Here is a 23,637-nt window from a genome sequence, read left to right as displayed (position 1 = left end):
ATCTTTGATGAGTAGTTGCTGAGAAAACTGAGACAAAAAATTGTTACAGACAGACACACAAGGGTAAATGAGTATACCCCCTTACTTCAGAGTGGGAGTATAATTATAACAACTGTCGCTTACTACTGCAAATGATCAATAAAAGATCTCTCATTACAAATTTTACCTGTTATTAATTAATCTACAAAAATTTTCTTGATTAATATCTTTTAAAAAATAATTTTTATATAATTTCACATCTACATCCCTACTGATAAAAAACATTGAAACATCCAGACATTGAAAGTTGCTATTCAAATTCATAATAAAGTTGTTGAATAAAATCCACATATTCCTGGTACTTGACAACAGATAGCTTGAAATGGACAAAGTCTTTTTCACATCCTCTGTTTCTCAAATGCTTTTCCAAATTAAATAAATAACTTTTACTTTATAATATTTACAGAGTACTGTGACTGAATGTCTTGAATTTAAACACTCTTTTTGAAGTGTATCTCTCAAAGGTTGGCAGCCTTGATCTGTAAAAAAAAAAAAGAAAAGAAAAATCTCTATTAATCTCTAAAACTTAGAACAATCATAATTGAAAAATTTACTTTGCTATAAAATAATAAACAAAATAACTTACGCACATGTATAAAAAACAAATCTCCCTAAATGACACATTTCTTAACCAACATAAAATCTTAAATGAATGGAATTTTTGATAATGATGTTGAACACACTCAGTTGTCAAAGCTGAATTAAGCATCTAAGTTAAAAAAAAAATCAAGGCTTAAATAGTACATGCAGAATCATATGATCCTGTCCACAAGTTTCGATGAACTAAAGTAGATGTTAACATTCAGTTGAAGTTACCCCAACATATGTACGTATTTTTTTTAAATCAAGAACACAGTCAATGTCAGCTATTTAACATAGAGAAATAAAATTGTTTATCTAGATGCACCCCCTTTCTTCTCTTATGTAGATTTTCCTTTTATACATGTATATGCATACAAGTTATTAATCCTAAATCACTTTTTGACCCGAGAACAGCTGCAAGATAATTTTCAATAGGTTGCTTCCCCTTATGTGCATGTGCTCCTTTTCATGAAGTTTTCTTTAGTTAAATTGCTCAAGATTTTTCAGATTAATTTTTTGGTTAACAAATAGTACTGTGTCATACAAAACTCACAACTCCTCTCATATTTTACCTTATCTTCCTTTTGTTAACAAAATCCACTTTTCCAACATCTCTCTCTGCAGTGAGTCTATCATTAAGTCATTAACTTGTCTTGTCTCCAATACAAAAGTTTTCCTACACAACAGGTATATAAAAAAATAACAACCTTCATACATGTAAGTTGATATGAAAATATTAAATGTACATACATTTTAATTTATTGAAAAAAATAATTCTAACCTGGACAACTTTTAGCTTGGTTGGCATTGTTATCATCTCTGTTGGCATAATGTAATCTGAACTTTCTAATTTACCCTTCTATCAGTTGGCTATAGTTGCTTGACACATACCAATTTTTTATCCATTTCCTGAAAAAAATGAAATTCTAATTTACTATGTGTATTAAAATGTTATTCCTTTTAAAAAGAAACTTACACTAGTGATTCAGGGGACCTAGGTTCAAATCCTGGTTTGGTCCATCCCATATTTATTTGGTGCCATTGATCACCCCTCGACTTGCAGGTAAAAGGCTTGCCAGGGGTAAAAAGAACTTGAGTTGTGTCTTCAAGGGCAAATACAATTTAAGGAGGGAGGAATTTGGCGATCAGACAGGCTTGATCCCCATCGCCAGATCACTCAGTTAATAAACATGCTAAAGCACCTGATTAGTGATACAGAGGGCTGGGTTCAAATCCTGTTCTTGCTTATGCAGCATTTTCCTGTTACACACCTAATGTCAATGGCAGAGAAATTCAAGAACTTTCCTGTCATCAATAGACATATATTTTGGTGACTAATTGTCTGAGTTCAGCTATATGGTACATGTTAAATTAAACTTTTTACCTCAAAGGCTAAGAACATACAAATTACAGTTTTCTTAGAGACAGTATACTAGGCAATCTGGATACATTTCCTTTGTCTGACATGGAAAAAAAACTCCCATATTCATGACAGGTTTTCTTAATTTTTCACTGAAAATAACAGCTTAAAATATGATTTTTTTTAATCTTGTTTACCTAAAAGTTATGCCCCAATACACCTTATTTGACCAAGTTATAGTCATTAAAGGAATCTATTTCTCAAATTAAAGAAATTGTAGGCTCCTTTCATTTACTAATTCTTGACCTTAAGAAAAAACTGCAACAAATATGTTTCAAAAATTGACAGAAAAAGCGATGTCGGCCATCCGTATGGAACAGCGTCCAATCATAAAATTATGTATTATCTAAAATATGGTTAAAACGATGTCAGAGACAAACTAATTATTCATTGACAAACATCTAAAAATTATTAGAATATATTTAGGTCATTGATTTGAAATTGGTATATATGATTTTTCAAAGGAGAGTACAATTTGAAAGACAGTACAAAAAGTGGAAAACTACTGTTACTGTTATTTGATGAAAATAAAATTATGACATGATTATATAATAGTGTTGTAATTTGCATGCACTATGCCTAAATAGAAGTCAGGGTTTGACACATGGTGCACGAGCCGGAGGCGAGTGCACTTTGTGTCAAACCCTGACTACTTTTTAGGCATAGTGCATGCAAAGTACAACACTATTGTTATTATTATGCTGACTGCTGTATAAAAACGACAACATCTTCTCCATTTCCAATGTTTCATCACTTCTTACATTCATGTTAGTACACCCCTATCATGACGTCACATTGTGCTACATGTACATTTATCTTTTTTCTTTAATTTTGAATGATCCATGTACAGATACATGTAGTTTCAGAGAATTTTAGTTGAGTGAAGAGGAAAAAATTGCAAGAAACTATTTTAGAAAATTAATTTGTTTATTTTTTTTTTCTTTAAGTGTAAAATAATTGAAACTAAGTTTATATATATTATAATACAGTGCTTTAGACAATGTCATCTGTGGCGTAATCGGTAGCGAGTCAGACTGATGATGTCGGGGTCGTGAGTTCGATCCATGGCGTGGGAGCTGTTGGATTCTTTTCAGAAAAAGAAGCCACGTACGAGCTATTTCGGCATAGTATGTTTACGATATATAATTCCTTAGAACACTATGCGAAAATAGTTGGGTATTGATTATGTAGAGACAAACTGACAGGAAGCATAATAATGTGTAATAAATAAAACGCAATATCGGATTGGGCTCTGCAGCTATATACAGGAAGTGTGCATACTGATGATACTCTTAAATTATCGTTTATTGAATTCTAAAAATTTACTCCATTATGGTCTATATGTAAATATCACACACACACTAGCAGTGCATGTGGCTAAATCAAGAAAAAATTGTATGTGCACCACAAATACTTGATAATCATAGGTAATAAGAGATAACAGAGCTCACCTCAACGAATGTTGTCTTTAAGTAAGGCAAAGTCCCACACTAAACTAATAATCTAGTAGTCTGCATCCTACATGTAACATTTATGCAATTTTAGTCTAATAGGGCTTGCAGTTACTTGGGAATAGACTTACCTAAAAAATTTAAACTAGTCACTCATCCAGAAAATGCAAGTCAAATCCACCATCTGAAGCAAGTTTGAGAGTGTTTATCCCATGATGCATCATCATGCAAGTTTGGTCCAGATTGCCCTTATAATTTCTTGGTAATGGACCTGTTAAAAATCTTTAAACCTGGTCACTTATCTGGAAAATGTAGGTCAGATCCAACATCTGAAGCAAGTCCAGTAATGTGCATCCTTAGATGTATCATCCATGCAAGTTTGGTTAACACCAGGCTTATAGTTACTATGAAATGAAATCTGCTCCAAAAACTTTATCCTGGTCACTCATCCGGAAGGAAAATGTAGGTCATATTCAGCATCTGAAGGAAGTCAAGTATAGTGTGCATCCTAAGATGTATCATTTGTACAAGTTTGTTCAACCTAGGGCTTATAGTTACTTGGAAATGAAACCTGCTTAAAAAACTTTAATCTGGTCACTCATCTGGAAAATGTAGGTCAGATCCAGCAATTGAAGCAAGTCCGGTAGTGTGCATCCTTATATGTATTATCCATGCAAGTCTGGTCAATATAGGGCTTATAGTTACTTGGAAATGCTCCTTTTAGCTGAATTTGCAGCATCTGAAATCTTGACTGGTATAATGAAACATACTAGAAGCATCCTTCATGCATCTCTGATTAATATAGGGCATAGAAGTACAGCTGACCTTCTGTTTTTTGAACACGGATATATCTCAAATACCATGGATATGTCGAAGTTATATTTTGAAGTCCCATCTGCTTATTCCTTAAGTATTTTACCCTGAATATCTTAAATCCTTGGTTATCTCAAAGTATTTTCTTTGTCCCTTTGAGTTCGAGATAACGAGGTTTGACTGTACTTGAAAAGAAATCTGCTCCAAAAACTTTAACCTGGGATGCGGACGCCTGCACTGACGGTATTACATAAGCTCCCCAACTTCGTTGAGGTGAGCTAAAATTTCAAAATCCATATTCTTGACGTTATCATGAAACAGACTTAATGTCATACTGGGCTGTGCAGCTTGTATATACAATCTATTCACACCTATAATTTTTGTGAAATAGTGTATATTGTTTAATTTTTATATATTTACTAAATCATGGTCTATATTAAAATTATGTTGTAAACATTTGGCAGAGTGGTCAATATCAAGAAAATTATGGCATTTGTCTAAGAACTTTCTGGACAACCCTCATACAAGTACTCGTTTAACTCAAAAATCTTTATTAAGGTCATGGAATACCCAATTTTCATCTAGAATGTCACAATGATCTGCAAAACTCAAAAGGAAAAAAATTGGTGGTACAATTTGGTGAATGAAAATGTATCAAACAAAAATCTAGCATAAAACCCATTATTAAGGTGACCAGAGATATATATATGATCCTTGAAATTTAAAATCTTTATTAAGGTGACCAGGTATTCAGGGTTGTCCATAAGAAATGAAATAGAAAGAGGACATTTTAAAAGTGGAAGGCTGTCTTTGATTCCTCTGCTAGTGAGGGTTGAGGGGGCAATGCAAGAATAACTGGGGGATTATGTCATTACGGGCGGCGAATTTACCTGGCCCCTGAATCTTGAGAACAACCTTGGGTATTCTGCATTTAAGCAACATGATTCCTCACTATTCCTTAACATTGAAGAATAAAACATCCTTAAAAATCAAAAATCTAGCTTACATGCATTAACCCATCATTAAGGGGACCAGAGATACATGCATGATTCTTGAACTTTAAAATCTTTATTAAGGTGACCAGGTATTCAGGTTTGTCCATAAGAACTGAAATAGAAAGGGGACATTTCAAAAGTGGAAGGGTGTCTTGGATTCCTCCTCTAGTGGGGTTTGAGGAGGCAATGCCAGAATGACAGGGGGATTAAGTAATTACAGATGGGGAATTTCCCTGGCCCCCACATCTTGAGCACAACCTTGGATATTCTATATTTAAGCATGTAAAACATTAATCAATTACATTTAAGCAATTATTCCTCACATTTTCTTAAAACTGATGAATAAACTAATCCTATAAATCAAAAATCTAGCTTACATGCATGAAACTATCATTAAAGCTGACATGAATTCTTAAAAGCGCAACATTTGCATCAATGTATGACTTGTTTCATACCAACTAGCCGTATTCTGCCATATTTCTTTCAGATACCTTGTCTTATTGTAACAATATATACCCCAAAGCCCTCGTTACACTTGAGTGAGTTTTTGGTTTGGCTATCGACGCGTGCACATCTCCGACAGTAAAGTATCTGGGAACACATGAATTGATGAAAACATTTCAAAACCACAGCAGATATAAAAACAGTCATAAAGATATTTATAAGTATCGTTTTGAATAATATAAATGCAAGTTTGGAAGAAAAAAACATAGTTGTGCACGTTTTTTAAAAGCATGCCAATATACAGATATATAGCATAATTAACTTGGAATAATTCACAGTAAAAATTGTACAAACAATTTGCAATTATCTATTGTAAGAATGGAACAAACAACCAGCATATTTGATATGCATGTCCATATGCAAATATAATGGTGCATACCGAGAGAACGCGTCGAACGCTGTAAACTTATTCATACCTGGAAAATAGACCACTGTACCCGTTCGAAGATGTGCACATGCCGAGTGATTTACACCTTGTATTTCACTGAAATATGCATCGCAGAAAAGTAATAAACTCTATAAATACTCAACAGTAAAGACGGTGTCATGTCATCATACAGCCTAGCACTCAAATACACCTAGTCCGTGCTGATCAGATTTTGGTCAGCTAGGGAAAATATCAAAAGTGAGAAGGGGAATTAGTATTTATGCGACTGGATAAAAAATAAGAAATCATTAAAAAAAAGTCTGATTGCTGTTCATGAAGTGAAACTGAAAATTGTCTAGATCTAATAAACATACAAACATTCTTTGTGTGTTATATATTGCATTACTGGCTTCATATATAATTTTTTAATTATGAAACAAGTCCTACATTGATGCAAATGTTGCGCTTTTAAGAATTCATGTCAGCTTTAATGATAGCTTCATGCATGTAAGCCAGATTTTCGTAATTATCTTAAAACTAAACTGAGTAGTTTGGTGTGAGAAAATTATTTAGAATACAACATCAAAGCATCTAACCAAAACACAAATTAACAAATATACAGACACGTGGGGAGTAGGGGGGGGGGAGATACTCCCTTTTTTGAGAGTGTCTTTCAGACACGTAGCATTGTTTTTGAAAGGGGACAGCCGGAAGAAATAATTGACACTTTACTGAAAAATCTTTGACAAGCTAAAAAAATGCTCTGGAAAAATGGGAGGGGGCATCCCCAATCCCCGCGTTCTACAGGTCTGTCTTTAATGGTTAATTTTGTAAGGATTTTTTTTTTAAAGAATGGCTGGTTCTCCCCACTCTCATCCAATGATACTGTATTGAATACTCAAATATTTTTCTTCTGAAAATGATAGTATGAATGGAATCTGTCCTCCCCTTGACTACAGATTTTTTTCAATCCCTTTTTTCCTTTTTCATTTTTCCCCCAAGTATTTCGGCATTTTTCTGAACCCCTCCAAATTTTTAAGTGCCGAAAGTTTTGTTTTTGTTTTTGTTTTTTTGGCTTATCAATCATTTTACTGCCCCCTGCTCCCAGTGTTCGAAATTAGCGTCGGCCCGTCGGTACTGCGCCGACGTACAAACGGAAGGACTCGCGAATAGTATGACTAAATGGGTCCTTGAAATAATTTTGGGCCGACGATGTTTTGCAGGGAAACAAGTTAGTCAATTACATCTTCTCAGACTTTTCCGGCGAGCCTGGAAAAATACACCGTTGCTTTTCATTACTGCTTGTTGGAAAGGCTTAAGAAGTTGCGATTGAAGTTAACGTTTGTTAACGTACATTGGTTTATGCATTTACATTAATTTTTATATCTTTCCTGAATTTTAACATGTTAATTGGATATATTTAACAAATTTACCAATGAGCGTATATAAAAGAAATTGGACTTAAAATGGGTAAAACGTATCAATTCTTCTTTTCACGTGCTTTTTAAATAAATACTGAAGGTTTGATCTTTTTCTGCGTGAAATAAATTTACATTATATGTATGCAGTCACAAACTTTCCAGTTTTGTCCAATTGTCCAAGTATACTTCAGTACATTTTATCAACATATTGTGGCAATCTAAGAAACTTGCGTATTTTTCTACCTACGGATTTTAAAAACAGAAATTGTAATTCTGAGAAAAAGCATGTTTACAGTAATATGAACACATGTTAAACTCATTACGTGTTATATATGGCCAAGTAAGACTGTGGTATGATTATTTTACCGTGTCATATTGTTAATACTTGCGAGTTGTAGATATCCTTTATCAAATTGACATATTTTATATAAAGCGATAAACTTGCGAGATCATCAATACGTAAAAGTTTATTTTTCACAAATATTTGATGGTATTATATTGGGCTTACGCTGCCCTGGAAGGACTCGTATAGTCCCTTTATCTGTGGGTCCTTTGGACCCATAGAAAATAATTCTGAATTTCGAACACTGCCTGCTCCCCATCGCATATACACATTTTGAGAAACAGTGCTACGTGCCTGTTTTATATGTATGTATAGGAAACCCATCCAGTTTGAAAATTTTCCCTAGGTAGTATAAAATTTGATACCTATACAATTTCTTGTATTTTAAGAGAATCTGTAAGGATTACTTGAAACCCTACCCGCAAGATTGTGGATAAATACTTTTTTGCATTTTCATACAAGTATACACACACACATTCTCTCTCTCTCTCTCCCTCTCGTGTAAGCATACATGAGTGGTTTCAAGAATCTCCTCACTTTACATTTGGGTACACGGTTAAAACTATTTCAATTACCAATGTTACTTTCATATATACTAGGGATGTCAATTTTATTCGAACAGCTTAGTCGAATAGTTGGAGGCTTTAGTCGAATGATAGTCAAATATTCGTTGAAATTTAAATTAATTTTTCATGTCATTTTCACTATTTGTCTTTTATAGACTAGTTGTACAATATTTAACCTACGCTATCACCATTATACAATGAATTTCTGATTTGTAAACATTTACGTAGTACAATAAATACTATACATCTACATTTATCCAATGCATTTGATTTCAAAATTAATACAATATTTACTGCACATTTTATCTAAATGCAGGATATCAAATGCTTGCATTTGTCCTTTCTTGTCATAACGAGACTACATGTACCCGTTAATTGAAGCCATTTCTACGTGTTGTGTCAGTGACCTTTGACTGGTAAACAATTAAAGCGTGCCTCTTATAAAAACAGAGAAAACTTTTAATTATGAGATTTTGTGCAAATTATCAATACAATCTTAACAAGAGGCCCAGGGGCCACATCGCTCACTTGAGCACTATGGCTAGGAAAAAGCAGAAATCAGTTCAGTCTTGAAAGGTTGAAAAGTTTAAATATGAAAGTGGTTTGGGGGGGGGGGGGGCATGAATTGAACAAATTTGAATGTACATTACCTGAGGATGCTTCTAATTAAATATGATCAATCATGGCTTTGCTGTTCCTGAGTAGATTTTTACAGATTTTTCCTATGTATTCCTATGTAAAACTTTGATAACCCATTGTGGCCCCACCCTACCCCCAGGGGTCATGATTTGAACAAACTTGAACCAATATCACCTGAGGATGCTTCCAAATAAATATGACCAATCAGAAGTTTGCTGTTCTCGAGAAGAAGATTTTTGAAGATTTTTCCTATATACTCCTATGTAAAACTTTGATCGTCCATTGTGGCCCAACCCTATCCCCGGGGGTCATGATTTGAACGCTACCTGAGGATGCTCCATTATAAATATGACCAATCATAGCTTTGCTGTTCTTGAGAAAAAGATTTTTGAAGATTTTTCCTATATATTCCTACGTAAAACTTTGATCGTACATTGTGGCCCCACCATACCCCCAGGGGTCATGATTTGAACAAATTTGAATCTACACCACCTGAGGATGCTTCCAAATAAATATGACCAATCAAAAGTTGGCTGTTCTCGAGAAGAAGATTTTAAAATATTTTTCCTATATACTCCTATTTAAAACTTTGATCATCCATTGTGGCCCCACCCAACCCCCGGGGGTCATGATTTGAACAAATTTGAATCTACACCACCTACAGATGCTTCCATATAAATAATACTAATCATAGCTTTGCTGTTTTTGAGAAGAAGATTTTTGAAGATTTTTCCTATATACTTTTATGTTAATTAAAACTTTAATCTTCCATTGTGGCCCCACCCTACCCCGGGGTCATGATTTGAACAAACTTGAACCAATATCACCTGAGGATGCTTCCATATAAATATGACCAATCATAGCTTTGCTGTTCTTGAGAAGAAGATTTTTGAAGATTTTTCCTATATACACCTAATAGATGTTCAACTTTGATCGTCCATTGTGACCCCACCCTACCCCTGGGGGTCATGATTTGAACAAACTTGAATCTACACCCCCTGAGGATGCTTCCATATAAATATTACCAATCACTGCTTTGCTGTTCTTGAGAAGAAGATTTTTGAAGATTTTTCCTATATACTTTTATGTTAATTAAACTTTAATCTTCCATTGTGGCCCCACCCTACCCCGGAGTCATGATTTGAACAAACTTGAACCAAAATCACCTGAGGATGCTTCCATATAAATATGACCAATCATAGCTTTGCTGTTCTTGAGAAGAAGATTTTTGAAGATTTTTCCTATATACACCTAATAGATGTTCAACTTTGATCATCCATTGTGACCCCACCCTACCCCTGGGGGTCATGATTTTAACAAACTTGAATCTACACCCCCTGAGGATGCTTCCATATAAATATTACCAATCACTGCTTTGCTGTTCTTGAGAAGAAGATTTTTGAAGATTTTTCCTATATATTCCTACGTAAAACTTTGATCGTCCATTGTGGCCCCACCCTAGCCCCGGGGGTCATGATTTGTACAAACTTGAATCTACACCACCTGAGGATGCTTCCATATAAATATGACCAATCATAGCTTTGCTGTTCTTGAGAAGAAGATTTTTGAAGATTTTTCCTCTATATCCCTATGTAAAACTTTGATCGTCCATTGTGGCCCCACCTTACCCCCGGGGGTCATGATTTGAACAAATTTGAGTCTACACTACCTGACAATAATTCCACATGAGTTTCATCTTTCCTGGCCCATTGGTTCTTGAGAAGAAGATTTTTCAATAATGCCATTAATTTTTTGCTATTTCGTAATTATCTCCCCTTGGAGGGGGGCGTGGCCCTTCATTTGAACAAACTTGAATCCCCTTCACCCAATGATACTTTATGCTAAGTTTGATTGAAATTGGCCCAGTAGATCTAGAGAAGAAGATGAAAATGTGAAAAGTTTACGACAATGCCAACGACGACGACAACGACGACAGACAACGGACAAATTTCGATCAGAAAAGCTCACTTGAGCCTTCGGCTCAGGTGAGCTAAAAAGACTGCATGATATTAATATTCATTTAATTACACTCATAACTGTCCCCCAGTTTACATGTATTTACAATTTTGTAACAGCTGTTTAATATTCTTTATGAATAGTTGCATCACGTCAGATCTTATGGAATTGCAGGTTGAAGCTTTATAATTTGAATCTACAAAACCAAACAATTCTTGAACGTCCTCTCCATTTACAACAATCAGTGGTAAACAATCCTTGATAATCATGTTTGTGATAGCAACATTTTTATTTCCGGCTCTGACATCCCTAATATATACTAATAGTGTAATACATGTACTTACTCAACTTCAATTTAAACCAAAAAATGTACTGTAGATTATTTTATATACACATAATTATGTCTGTTCTTGTCGGTAATTGTATCAATCATGCTTGTAATTTGTGATGCCTGAAAGGGACCCGATTTGAAAATAATCTATGCACAGAAACAAATTGTTCAGTGTTGCTTAAATTTACGATATATTAGTTTTAGTTTTATATCTAAAACAGTTGAAGCCAGTTCATTGTACGTATTTAAATATATTTGATCAAGGAAAATCCGACTTTTTTCCGACGTTTGTTTAAAATATATTGAAGAATGTATTATACATATTCCACCCCCACCCCCTCCTTTTATTTTCTTTAAAAGATGTAAGATCTGTAACAAGAATGTATGCTTATGTATTAAATTTGATGTAATGAAGCCACATTCATGAACTATTAATACATATATCGAAACAGTTATTTTGATTTCTGAAACGTTTTATTTGCGTGACTATTTTGTGTAATCAGGCAAAATACCAGTGTCACTTTCACCTTTGATATTTTCCCTGACCAAAAATACTGATCAACAAGGACCACATGTGTTAAAGTGCTAGTGACTATGTGTTTACCGTTGAGTTACAAATGGATTTATTTCTTCCGTGATGCATATTTCATTAAAAAGGAAGTTATTCTCTCGACATGTGCACATCCCTGTACCGATAGCAGTATTTCAGGTAGATTTTAAAGCATTCGATGCGTTTTCTCGGCATGCATGCATGTACATCTGAATTTGTTATACTTGAATGCATAAGTTGCATAGTACGTGCATATACCGTGTAGCAGGCATAATGCTCAATAGTACAGTGTTATTTGAAAAATGAGGTAGCATGTGGTAGCCTTTTCTTGTTTATTGTTCAAATATATGTGTGAATCAAACTTGCACATGCTATTTTGATTTTAATGCATTGCATCTAAATTATTCAAAATTTAAATACTTCTTTATGGTTTTCAGTAAAATTCCTAGTTTTTCAGATTTATGGTATGTTCCAAAACTGCTTTATCAGAGATGTCTACAGGTCTACATGTTTGTATGTCAGTTCATGGCGTGTTCCAAGACTTTGCTATCAGAGATGTGTACATGTCGACAGCCAGGCTAGAAAATCACTCAAGTGTAACAAAGCCATCAGGGTCATCAGGGTTTATATAGCCGGTAAAATAAGAGAGCGAATCTGAAAGAAATATGGCGGAAAAAGGGAGTACGAGAATGAAGTAAGTTGTACCAGGATGAAAATATCGCATATTTAAGAGTTCATGTCAGCTTTAAGGTGGTATGGGATACAAAACGAAACTTCTCCTACATATTTATGTACTCAAATTAGAAGGATTTGAAATACCCCCACCTTTCAGTATATTAAAGTGTAATTTTAATAATTTTTTTATTATTTTAATGAGAAATACAAAAACGATTTTTTTCTTGCATAATTCTTTTTTCATAAGCTTAATATTATAGGCAGGCGTTTGCTAATATAAAGTGCTTATAAAAACAAAAATGACAAGAAATATGTCTTAGTATTTTTTTAATTTTCAACAAAAAATAAGCGTAAAAAAACTGGGAAAACTTTATTTCTTGAAAACAGACGGATAACATTTCATGAAAGTCTACAATAAGAATGTATCTTAATATGTTAGCAAAGTGAAATAAACAAATTGAAAAAATATATATAAATGGAAAATATAAAATGCATTTAAAATTTTTTGAATTAAAAGATCCGAGCGGAAGAGTTATCCTTCTTTATTTTCCAAGGGTTGAAAAAACCTGGGTGCTATTTTAGAAATGATGAGCATTTTTTCCCAACCATAAAAAAATCGCACTTTGTAGTTTTCAACTTTGAGCGGTTTTGAAAACAATGCATGGACAATCGCTTTCCAGGACGTGTCTTGTTCAGAGCAATTGCATTCATCTGAACGTTTTGGGACTATATACAACAGCTAGCTGATTTGTGACCAAACAGTTACTTCTTGAATTAAATAACAAAAAAGTCCAGCTCTGGTTAACGTGATAATTGATTGGTGATAATTCAGCACAATGTGAAGTAATCGCACTTATCCATGCCTCACCGCACACAAGGTGCTGTACAGTTACTCAAACAATTGAAATACAGCTTTTGCTTAAAAGTGTTCAAAAGCAGCAATGTTGAAACTACCTTTTACGGGGGGTTGCTTTTTTAAATGTCCGTTGTACAATTATAAGTAAATTTATATACTTGCGATTTTTTTGTCTGTTTTTACTTAAAATGCCGACTTGTGACAACTTGCATTGAAATAGGCTTCAGAGTGTTCTTTTCAACGGTGTATCTACAAATTTTGACCCGATAATAAGCACTCATGCAAATCAAAACAATACTTCAAACGGAAATACGTCATAACGTAGAGGTATCCCATACTACCTTAAGGGGACCAGAGATATATGTATGATCCTTGAAATTTAAAATAATTATTGAGGTGACCAGGTATTCAGGGTTATCCATAAGAAATGAAATAGAAATGGGACATTTTAAAAGTAGAAGGGTGTCTTGGATTCCTCTAGCTATGCTAAAGGGGGCTGAGGGGGAAATGCCAGAATAACAGGGGGATTATGTCATTACAGGTATGAAAATTCTCAGATATTATAAAGTTAAGCAACACATTTCCTTACTACAGGCAACTCCAAATGGCTCAAACTTCGATCTTTCGATGTTCTTGATTGCTTGAAATATTACCCTTGGGTCTAGTAGCCCTTTTCACAAAAAAACTTAAGTTTTTGCGTAAGATTTTAACTTAAGAATTTCTTACGACAAGAACACATTCATAGCAGATTGAAGTTAAGATTTTATTTACGACAGACTTCATCCCTAGCAACGACTTCAATATGCTTTATAATCCTTAAATAAGTGGGTGAAAATAAAAATAAAACTTAGTTTTTAACATTTGTCAGCATAACAAACATTATTGACAACAAATATCGAATGCAATCGTTTGTGAAGCAAGGAAGTTTAAAATCTATGTCACAATCAAAAGTCTGACGTAAAAGAAGGTCATAAGTGAAACTTACATCGTAAATATTTTGTAGTGTAATTCACTTAAATTTTTGACAATGATTGTGAAAAAAAATATAAAATATTATTGTAAGTTGCTTTACAAAGTTCAATTTAACGTGTATTTTGGTTTTTGCGGTTATATTTTTACAATAAAATCATTTTTAAAATACTTAAGAGAGGGTTGGAGCTCTCGTAAAGTTATGACAGATTTTGCACTTACGACTTTCTTAAGAATTTTTGTAAAAACGATTTATGATAAAGTTTTCACTTAAGCAGTCAGGGGTGAGACTGAAATCCGTCATTTCTGAAAAATGATGGATAATCGTCATATTTACTAACTACGTATTTTCGTCATTTTTGTCAATATCACTTACTATCGTCATATTTTCTTTTTCAACGTAATTCTTCTATCCTGGTTACATAAAAGCGAAATTTGAATTCACTGCTGAAAGAAGAGTGTTTACGCAAGTTTCATTTCATCCGGGTCACTAATTACTGCCGACCACGTGCGTTAGAACATCAACATGGAAGGTGAAAGTTATTATTTAGCGGTAAAATGTCGAATTTTGGTAGAACTAATTCGCCATTTTAACATGGCTTTTAGCCTTATAAAAACATATACTACACCGTCTGGAAGAATACGTACTTGTAGAGAAAAGTCTTGACAAAAAGTTAAAGCCATAAAAAAGTAGTGCGCCCCGTAAAACAAGCGAGATATTTCAGTGCGCCCAGACCCTCCATTTTGAAAAAAGACGGAATATCGTCATTTTCGTCTTCTTTCCTATTTAATGCAAATAAATTGACAAATAACTCTTCCACTCTTATTTTTGCTTGGGAAATTTGTACTGTCAACATAACCAGTATTGTAGTCAACTGTATTAGAGAAATGAAGTTTGTTTACGATGTTTTTTGTCCTTTTTTCGGTTGGTGGATCCAAAACTTTTCAAAGAGAGGTAACTCGGTATTCTAGAAACACTCTAAATTTTTATGACTCTTTTTCGTCATTTTCTTAAAAATGACGAGTTTAAGTCATAATAAAAATTTTATTTTATGACTAACAATCGTCATTTTAAAAATGATGGATTTCAGTCTCACCCCTGACTGTTAAGATAAAAATATGTTGTAAGATTTTTTGTGAAAAGATCCACAGATTTTTTCCCTATATAACTTAGCAAATTTTCTCTTGATCTCTTAACTCTCAATCTCTCAAAACCCTCAAAGTTAAAATGCAGACCCGCTGTGCATAATCTATTGTATTTTACCATTGATACCTCAAAGTGGATATGTGTACAGCGTTACATAATTAACAACTTTACCTTCACCTTTAGAATATATTTCTTTACAGTGTAACTAAAAATCTTTAAGGTGACCAGATTCTGAAATTATATATCATTCTTTCTACATGCAGTAAAACACGCTTATAGCTAACACACTTATAATGAATTGACTCTTAGAGCAAAGTGATTTTTATTCCCTGTGACTTTAAAATATATTGTAAACTTAATGGATATATAAACGAATTACACTTATAATGAAGCAAAATTTTCCATCCCTGGCACTTTGTTATAAGCATGTTTTACTGTAATTCTTACAAAATTTTGTGATAAAATATCAGGAAAAAGATGACTTTTGGTCACAAAACTCACCTGAATGGAATTGCATGCATAATTTTATTTTAAATTTCTTCAAAACTAAATATTCTAATGGTTAAATTTCATCAAACAAACAGCCCTAGGAATCAACACTTTAAATTACCTCAATTAAACACCAAATCCTCCTTCCATTCTCATAGTTGTACAACACTTCTTCATGTAAGTCCTTTCTTGTTAGCATGTATATGCAACTGTTTTCTTTTACCAAAACTTTTAATTCGATCCACTGATTGGTTTGTTTCATTTTCATTGTTGACATCTGTAGGGAAATAAAAGCTTCATAATTACAGGTATTTTAATCAAACTCAAAAGTACCTCTCTTAACAGATTATTAATCACTCTAAAATCTAAATGTTTTCCTTAACATGTAAATAAGTCATAACAAACACATTTTTAAAATATAAATATACATTTTTTTTTAATCTGTAACCTACTGTAGTAGAAAAGGAATGTATAAAGAAAATAAAAGGTTGGAATCGAACTAAGGACACCCAGGGTTCGACACTAACCTTAGTCCGTTAGTCTCAGACTAATACATTTTCATTCGGACTAATAAAATATGTAGCTAATTAGTCCGAACGGACCAATAAAAATTTCTGAAAAACAATATCAATAAATTACCGATGCCCGATTCTCGACAACTTTTACTGGAAAACCCCTCGTGTATTTTTAGATTTCTAGTGTTGGCGGGTAGTTACGCAATGCTGGGTCAATTCAGCGCTTAATTTTTCAACTGATCGATATGAAGTATAAGGTTTTAGCGATCATGATTTAGTATGACACTTTTAAGAAAGATGTTGGACGTTTTGGACGTAGTGGAAAGACAAATAAAAAAAAAAAAAAAAAAACGAGATCGGGAATACGATCGTATATTTGCTGATTGCGAGATTTCAATGAATCTATGGAATAATATATTTCACGTAAATACTTTGTTTATTTCAAAAAATAATACGTATATTAATTGTCACGTTAAATTAATGTTAAAAAACATTGATGTTTCTTTTTTTTTCTTTTTCTTTTTTGACAGACTAATAAAATCGCGTGCGGACTAGTAAAAGTAATGAAGCACTAGTCCGGCTGGACTAAAGCCTTAGAAAGTTAGTGTCGAACCCTGACACCTGTTTCACTAGTCAAATGTTCTAACCATTGAACTATCAAGGCTGATTCATATAGTCTAAACTACTATTTTGTTCACTCCTTCAACAGTCTTTGATCTCAAAGACACGTAACAAGTTCACCTATCTGGAATTAATCACAAGCCCCCCCCCCCCCCCCCCCCATCACACCTTTGTTTGAATTAAAGGAAGCTTTAAACACTGCTCACTGAAGAGTTCTACATTTAGTATAGGTATCTCTCAATACCTCAAAGTATGCAGGACTGCAATCATGTGTTGTGGGTTTGTGTTCAGTAAATTGTGCAGAGTTATGCCTAGGTCACATTTAAGCTGATGGTCGGGCAAATCAAATTTTTGTCGTATCGTCAGCTTAAAAACATGATCAGCCGACAGTAGTATCGAGCGACGTGGAGCAGTCACATTAATTCCTAAGAACACTGGTAATTTTCAAAATTTAGATAATTCTAAGTTGGCCAATAGTCGCCCAATCATCGTTCACTAAGCCACAGTTTGATTTTCACCATCAGCCAACATTTACAAAAACCCAATTCCAATAATGTTGACCCATCGATGACCGACTTTAAGAACTGTCTACCAATGTTCGGATGATGATTGAAGGTTGGTCGACAGACTATTGTACGACTGCTTCAATTGAAGGAATCGACCACCAATGCAGAGAAAATTATAACATGGCCCAACAGACACAAAATTGGTAGGCTGACAAAAAAAGAGGTCAAATTCGGGCAAGACAATGGCAGATGAACAGCTGACTGTTGCCTGAAGAAGGTATTTTGCCTCAAAAACTGTCACCCGTTGGTCTTTCTTGGAAATGTGACTGGGGTTTTTGAAAACATGTAAACATTAAAACATAGACACTTCGAGGTATTGAGAGTAAATAACAACAGATTATGCATATCAAGACTGCATTTTGACTTGGAGGGATCATGGATTTCTGAATCAAGAGACTGAGAGTTCAAGAGATCAAACGTATTGCTTAGTTATATAAGTAAAAATATCTTTGTAGTCACCTTTTCATCACCTGAAAGATTGGAATTTCCCTGTTAATTAACTACCATTTTGCTTTCTTCTTTGTTTCGTTCAAAATTCATTTAATTTTCCCTTTTTTCTCACCATTTTTGCAATGAGGTCAGTCATATTTGTTAAAGGATTTTGTGTCTAATACAAGGAGTAACATAACCACAATTCAGATCATAATAGAATTTGGCATACATATTACATTTAAGGAGGCTGGGGGGTCAACAAATTACAGGGTTAGAAACTCCTTAAAACTACAACTCGCAAATAATTGCGAGTACCAAGAAAGTGAACTCACAATTTTATAAGACTACTCGCAATTTTCGTATAAAGTTAAATTCATATAAATTAAATACATGTAACTTAAGGAAAAAGTAACTACTGTACAATACACAAAACACAACTACAGTGTGACTTTTATTTAAATTACTGATTTAAATCAAAGGCATTGTGTTCTGTCATATTATATAATTTTGCTACAGTTTCAATGCAAAAAAAATCAACTCGCAAGTTTTTGTGAGTTACTTAATTTTTAACTCGCAATTGGGGAATTCTAACTGGCGTTTTGCGAGTTGTATATGGTGAATTTCGAACCCTGAAATTAACCACAAATTAACCACCAGATTTAACTTAATTTTTTACATATGGTATCTTAAGCTGTGAACTATCATTTGGCAAAGAAAAATTTCAAAAATTTTAGTTTTAAAATTTGATCATTTTCTATATCTTCATATGGAGCTCTTCTAATGGAGATCAATATAGTTTAAAAATGGCCACAACCCCCCAGCCTCTTTAAATCTTCACATTTTGCTGCATGTTTATGACATCATGGTATGAAAATGAAGTCAATATGTTGATGCCTTGTGTCAAAACCAGAAGTCTCTGATGAGACTGTAGCTCTGCTGGTTTGTACTTTAACAATTTTTTTTTTAAATAAATAATTTTTAATTAGACAATTTCAATATTATTGTGTGTGTTAATTAATTTCACATGTTATAATGAATATTGGACCATAATCTGTCATTGTAAGCTGGCAACAAAGAGAAAAGTATAAATTCGAAATGCAAGTCATGTACACAAAACGAAAGTAGGGTCCTGAATAAGTCCCGTGCATCTCGTTATATCCGGAGTCCACTGTACTGGGTTTCTGGTCTTTGTTATGAACTAAATTTTTGTTTTGTAATACAGAGGAATATGAATAGCAAGTTTAGTTATTACATGTACAGATCCAACCATACTTTCATTAATTTTGGGGATAAATGACTATTGGGAAAATTAACACATTCAATTGGGAAGAAAGGTACCTCATTTGAATTAGGAATGGAGCCCTTGAATGGCCCTAATTATAGACAATCGAGAGCCCTAAGGCATCCAGGTGTGGTTCCCCGACAGCTTGGCGAAACGAATTGAATAACTATCCTACTCCCCCCCCCCTACCCCCCCTTGGGTTCCTTAATTCTAAATGTTATATGCAAAGCCAGCTGTTATAATACTGCTAATTTCTTTTCCAGAACTGGTTGTTTTACCATTACTTTCATCACCATGCCTCAAAGAAAAATCCAAAAAATTTCAAGAGTGAGAAAAATAAAAATTCTTTCCGATGGTCATGAACATACACCTGCATACCAATACATAGCTATAAACATGTGGTAAGCACTTTTTATGGCTGTAATGTATTACCGAACATTTTCTAATGTAGTAGGTTATCATTACAGAAAAAGTTAAAACCTGCAGTTTTTAACACACTGAAATTGGATTCCAGGTAAAAATACTAATTACAGTTTGTGTACACAATGTGGCATGATTATCTCATGCAGAAAGACGATGGGATTAGTTAGTTACGCTTCATTGCATATGATACCTGTGAAATTGATTTCAAATTAATGACATTGTTACATAATTTAGCTAATAAAAAAGAAATATCACCTCTTTACTTGACTACTGACGACATATTTATTATTTATTTGGCACATTATCAGGTCTGGACGATTTCCAAAAATGGAAGTCAAGAACGATAACTGAAAGTTGCCATAAGTATACATCATATACACGTAAATATTTTTCTGCCCAATCAGAACACAGCATTTTTACACATCCCAAAACATATTTCAAAGGGGTTAAAGTTAAAACTGAATATGTATCCAATATTCCACCATCTGTGCTCACCCAATGGTGATACATGTACTGCTAACAAACAGGGGTTTTTCTAGGTCTTTAAATCAAGAGCCTGGGCTTTTCTATTTGGAAAAAATAGCAAAATTTGGTTGTAATTAGCAGCAGGGACCTATATATTGTTAGTATATAGGTCCCTCTTAGCAGATTAGAGAAAATATCATATTTAACACTTTTTTTTCTAAATGAATTCGAGTTTTTCTTCATTTGCAAGGTATTAATTGATTTATTTTACATTCAGTTAATCAGTTTATGGAGCATGCCTTTTAAATTTTTTTTAGCATCATTCCTGTTACATGTATACATGTTACTGAGTTCGACGGACATTATTCTAATCATACTTGTTTGTTTCAATTGTCTTGTGTGCAGGGGTGTGCAATTACCATCGCCCGACGCCCGGGGCTACCAATTTTAGAGATCGGGCTATCATAAATCTATACTGCGCTAGCCCGTTGGGCTAGTAAACACTGGTAAATCTAAAACGAAAGTATACATATATTTACGGCAACTAAATTGATGTACGAATTAACCTTGTTGTAAAATCATAATCTTTAATTCATTTTAACCTATATGTTTTGTGTGTTGCTATCGCCAGTCGTTTCAGTGACATAATAATTATAGCAGGGACCTAGTATATAAGTCCCTGATTATCATAGTTGATAAAAATAGGGAGAAAAAAGCGCAAACCATTATTTGTTTTATTTATTTCAACTTAAAGTGGCAGTACGGCGCATCTCATCAAAAAACTGACTTGATAAAACTTTCCGACAAGATTTGGAATTTTTTTACTACTCATAAATGTATAAACTTTCAGAAAATTACAACTTTCACAATTAAATAATTTTGATTATTTCATTAAAATTAAAAGTTATTTATGGGATGTAAATATATACATCGCAACGTGTTCGGGGTTCCACATTCCATGCTATACACGCATGCGTAGTTTTCATAAACAAAACAGCATGGTTAGATGGTAAGAGAAGGAAGCCCGGTAGAGCCTGCTACATTGACAAAGTCGACCAAAAAGAAACTGAAAATAGAGCTTGAAAAAGCAACTTTCCTGACTAAAATTTAGTTTGGGGATTTATATTAATTGTTGGATAAGGAAGAAACAGGAACTCGGCGACACTCACGCAGCTCAGGGCTCGTGAAGGTTCTATTTGACAGGTTTGTTGATACTTGTTATCATTTCTCATTTTTCCATCGCTTTCAAAGAAAATAAAATTAGTGTAAACTCAACATAAAAATACACCTATGACTTATAAACATTGTTGCCGTTTGAAGTGCTAATTTTTTTAACTGTGCGGAAAAATATTTTGTTTGACATTTGCCGCGATAATGTATGATTTGGTGGTTTTTCCTTTCTCGGACCCCAATACACAAAACGTCAACAATTGTACTTTCAATTCTGTTAAATTGCCTGAAAACAGACTAAAATCTTTACGATTATTATTTTAGATTATTTTATCAGAAAGTTATGATAATCTGCTTTTGACAATTGCTTTTACCTCATATTCACTATTATTGTAAACTCTACAGTGTAGACACGTGCTATTTTAGAATTCACGTGGTACAAATAAAGAGATCTAAATTGCTCCAGTTCGTACGACCCTTTGATTTCCGGCAGATTCTAATTAGGTTAATTTTGTATGAAGAGAGAATATTTCTGTTTCTCAAACTGCTTACATCAACTTTATACCTCATTTCTTAATGATATATTGGGTAAATTTGAATAAAAAAGCACACGTTTTGCAGCCGTACTGTCGCTTTAAATGTTTTTTTTTTTAAACCTTTTTGTTATACCTATACATGTATTGTTTTCGGTAGTTAATGGGCTAGTGACTGGCAACCTCGGGCTAGTAACTTTGTTACTGCCACTAGCTGACTAGCCCGACGGGCTAGTAACTAATTTTTTGTAATTGCACACCCCTGCTGTGTGAGTTCTTACGTCCACTGTTCTTGGCAACTTAGCCCATCTTCCCGTTTCTTACCACTCCATATTGACTTCGGTACAAATTATGAGAGCAATGAATTCCTAATAACTTACCTTTTTTTTTTGGTTCTCTCCAAATCTTTGCATTTACTTAGGCGCCATATTGAGAACATTAAGAATTTCGAACCCGATCTAAATTCAACGGAATTTCTCTAAAATCCATATCTTCTAAGTAATTTTTAATAAAATTTTAAGCTCCTTCAAATTTTCATTAATCATATAAATCACATTTTTCCCATTATTTTGAGTACAACTGGAAGTACATGTTTCTCATTTATTCTCATTTATTCCTTGTAAATAAAATTTCACATCAAATATATTTATCTTTGTTTTACTTTGTGTTGCTGGAATTCAGTTCAACCTGACTATCCCAAGAGCAGACTATTATCCCCTCTTAGGGTAGCAGTACAGTAGAATAGAGGGCCGTAGGAACAGAGAAGTGGTAATGGTGGGGAATGTTGGACACAAGCCCCCCCCCCCCTCCCCTGAAGAAACACTCAAAAATATCATTTTTGAAACAAAGTAGATCATAATTCATTTGTTTAAAGTAACACTGCTAGACTTTCTTTATTTTATATGTGAAAAATGACTTCAAGGATGCACCAGAACCCACCAAAATGTATATTCATTTATTAATGATTTTAATTTAAGGATTGCACAGGATTGAGTCCTGGAAAAATCTTGTGGGTGGCAATATTGCGTTATTACTATACTATGGGTTAAAAAATTTATTACTGAAACAAGTGCCTGTGATAAGTAAGTAGTAATTAAAAATACTAATAAAAGTACGTCATAACACACTAATTGGTACAGTGTGCCTCAAAGAGGCATATAAGTAAGAAGTAAGTACAAGTAAACCCAATTTTTTTAATACACCAATTAGCAGAGTTACCATACATGTAAGTACATGTATCATACAACAAAAATATGTATGTATACTTATCTTGAAGCTTTTTTACATTTAAATCTTCTATTTAGAATTTTATTGATTTTTTTTTTTAATTGGGTAGTTGTGGTACACTACCCCCGTTTTATATCCTTTTTCTTTTGCTAATAAATGCATTTTATCATTTCATATAAAGACTTCAAAATTATCTTTGGTAGACCCAGGATTTTTTAAAGGGGGGTTCAACAGGCTAATAATGGGGTCTGAGCCAGTGAGGGCCACCTTGTGGCCCCAGTGGGTAAAGG

General features: G+C 33.7%; 1 long non-coding RNA gene across 1 annotated transcript; it reads right to left on the bottom strand.

Annotated features, from left to right (window-relative positions):
• Positions 1 to 277: 277 nt before the first annotated feature.
• Positions 278 to 22,540, bottom strand: LOC133197085 (uncharacterized). Its single transcript, XR_009722414.1, has 5 exons — positions 22,501 to 22,540; positions 16,235 to 16,390; positions 1,403 to 1,530; positions 1,194 to 1,297; positions 278 to 518 (listed from the first exon to the last, which is right to left on the bottom strand). It is a non-coding gene; the product is annotated as an uncharacterized LOC133197085 (long non-coding RNA).
• Positions 22,541 to 23,637: the final 1,097 nt, after the last annotated feature.

The sequence above is a fragment of the Saccostrea echinata genome, unplaced genomic scaffold (assembly GCF_033153115.1).
Source record: "Saccostrea echinata isolate AGI-Se365-2 ecotype Australia unplaced genomic scaffold, CSIRO_AGI_Sech_v1 ptg000030l, whole genome shotgun sequence".
Lineage (NCBI taxonomy): Eukaryota > Metazoa > Mollusca > Bivalvia > Ostreida > Ostreidae > Saccostrea > Saccostrea echinata.
The sequence above is the reverse complement of the archived record's forward strand: the minus strand, read 5'-3'. Positions and strand labels throughout refer to the sequence as shown.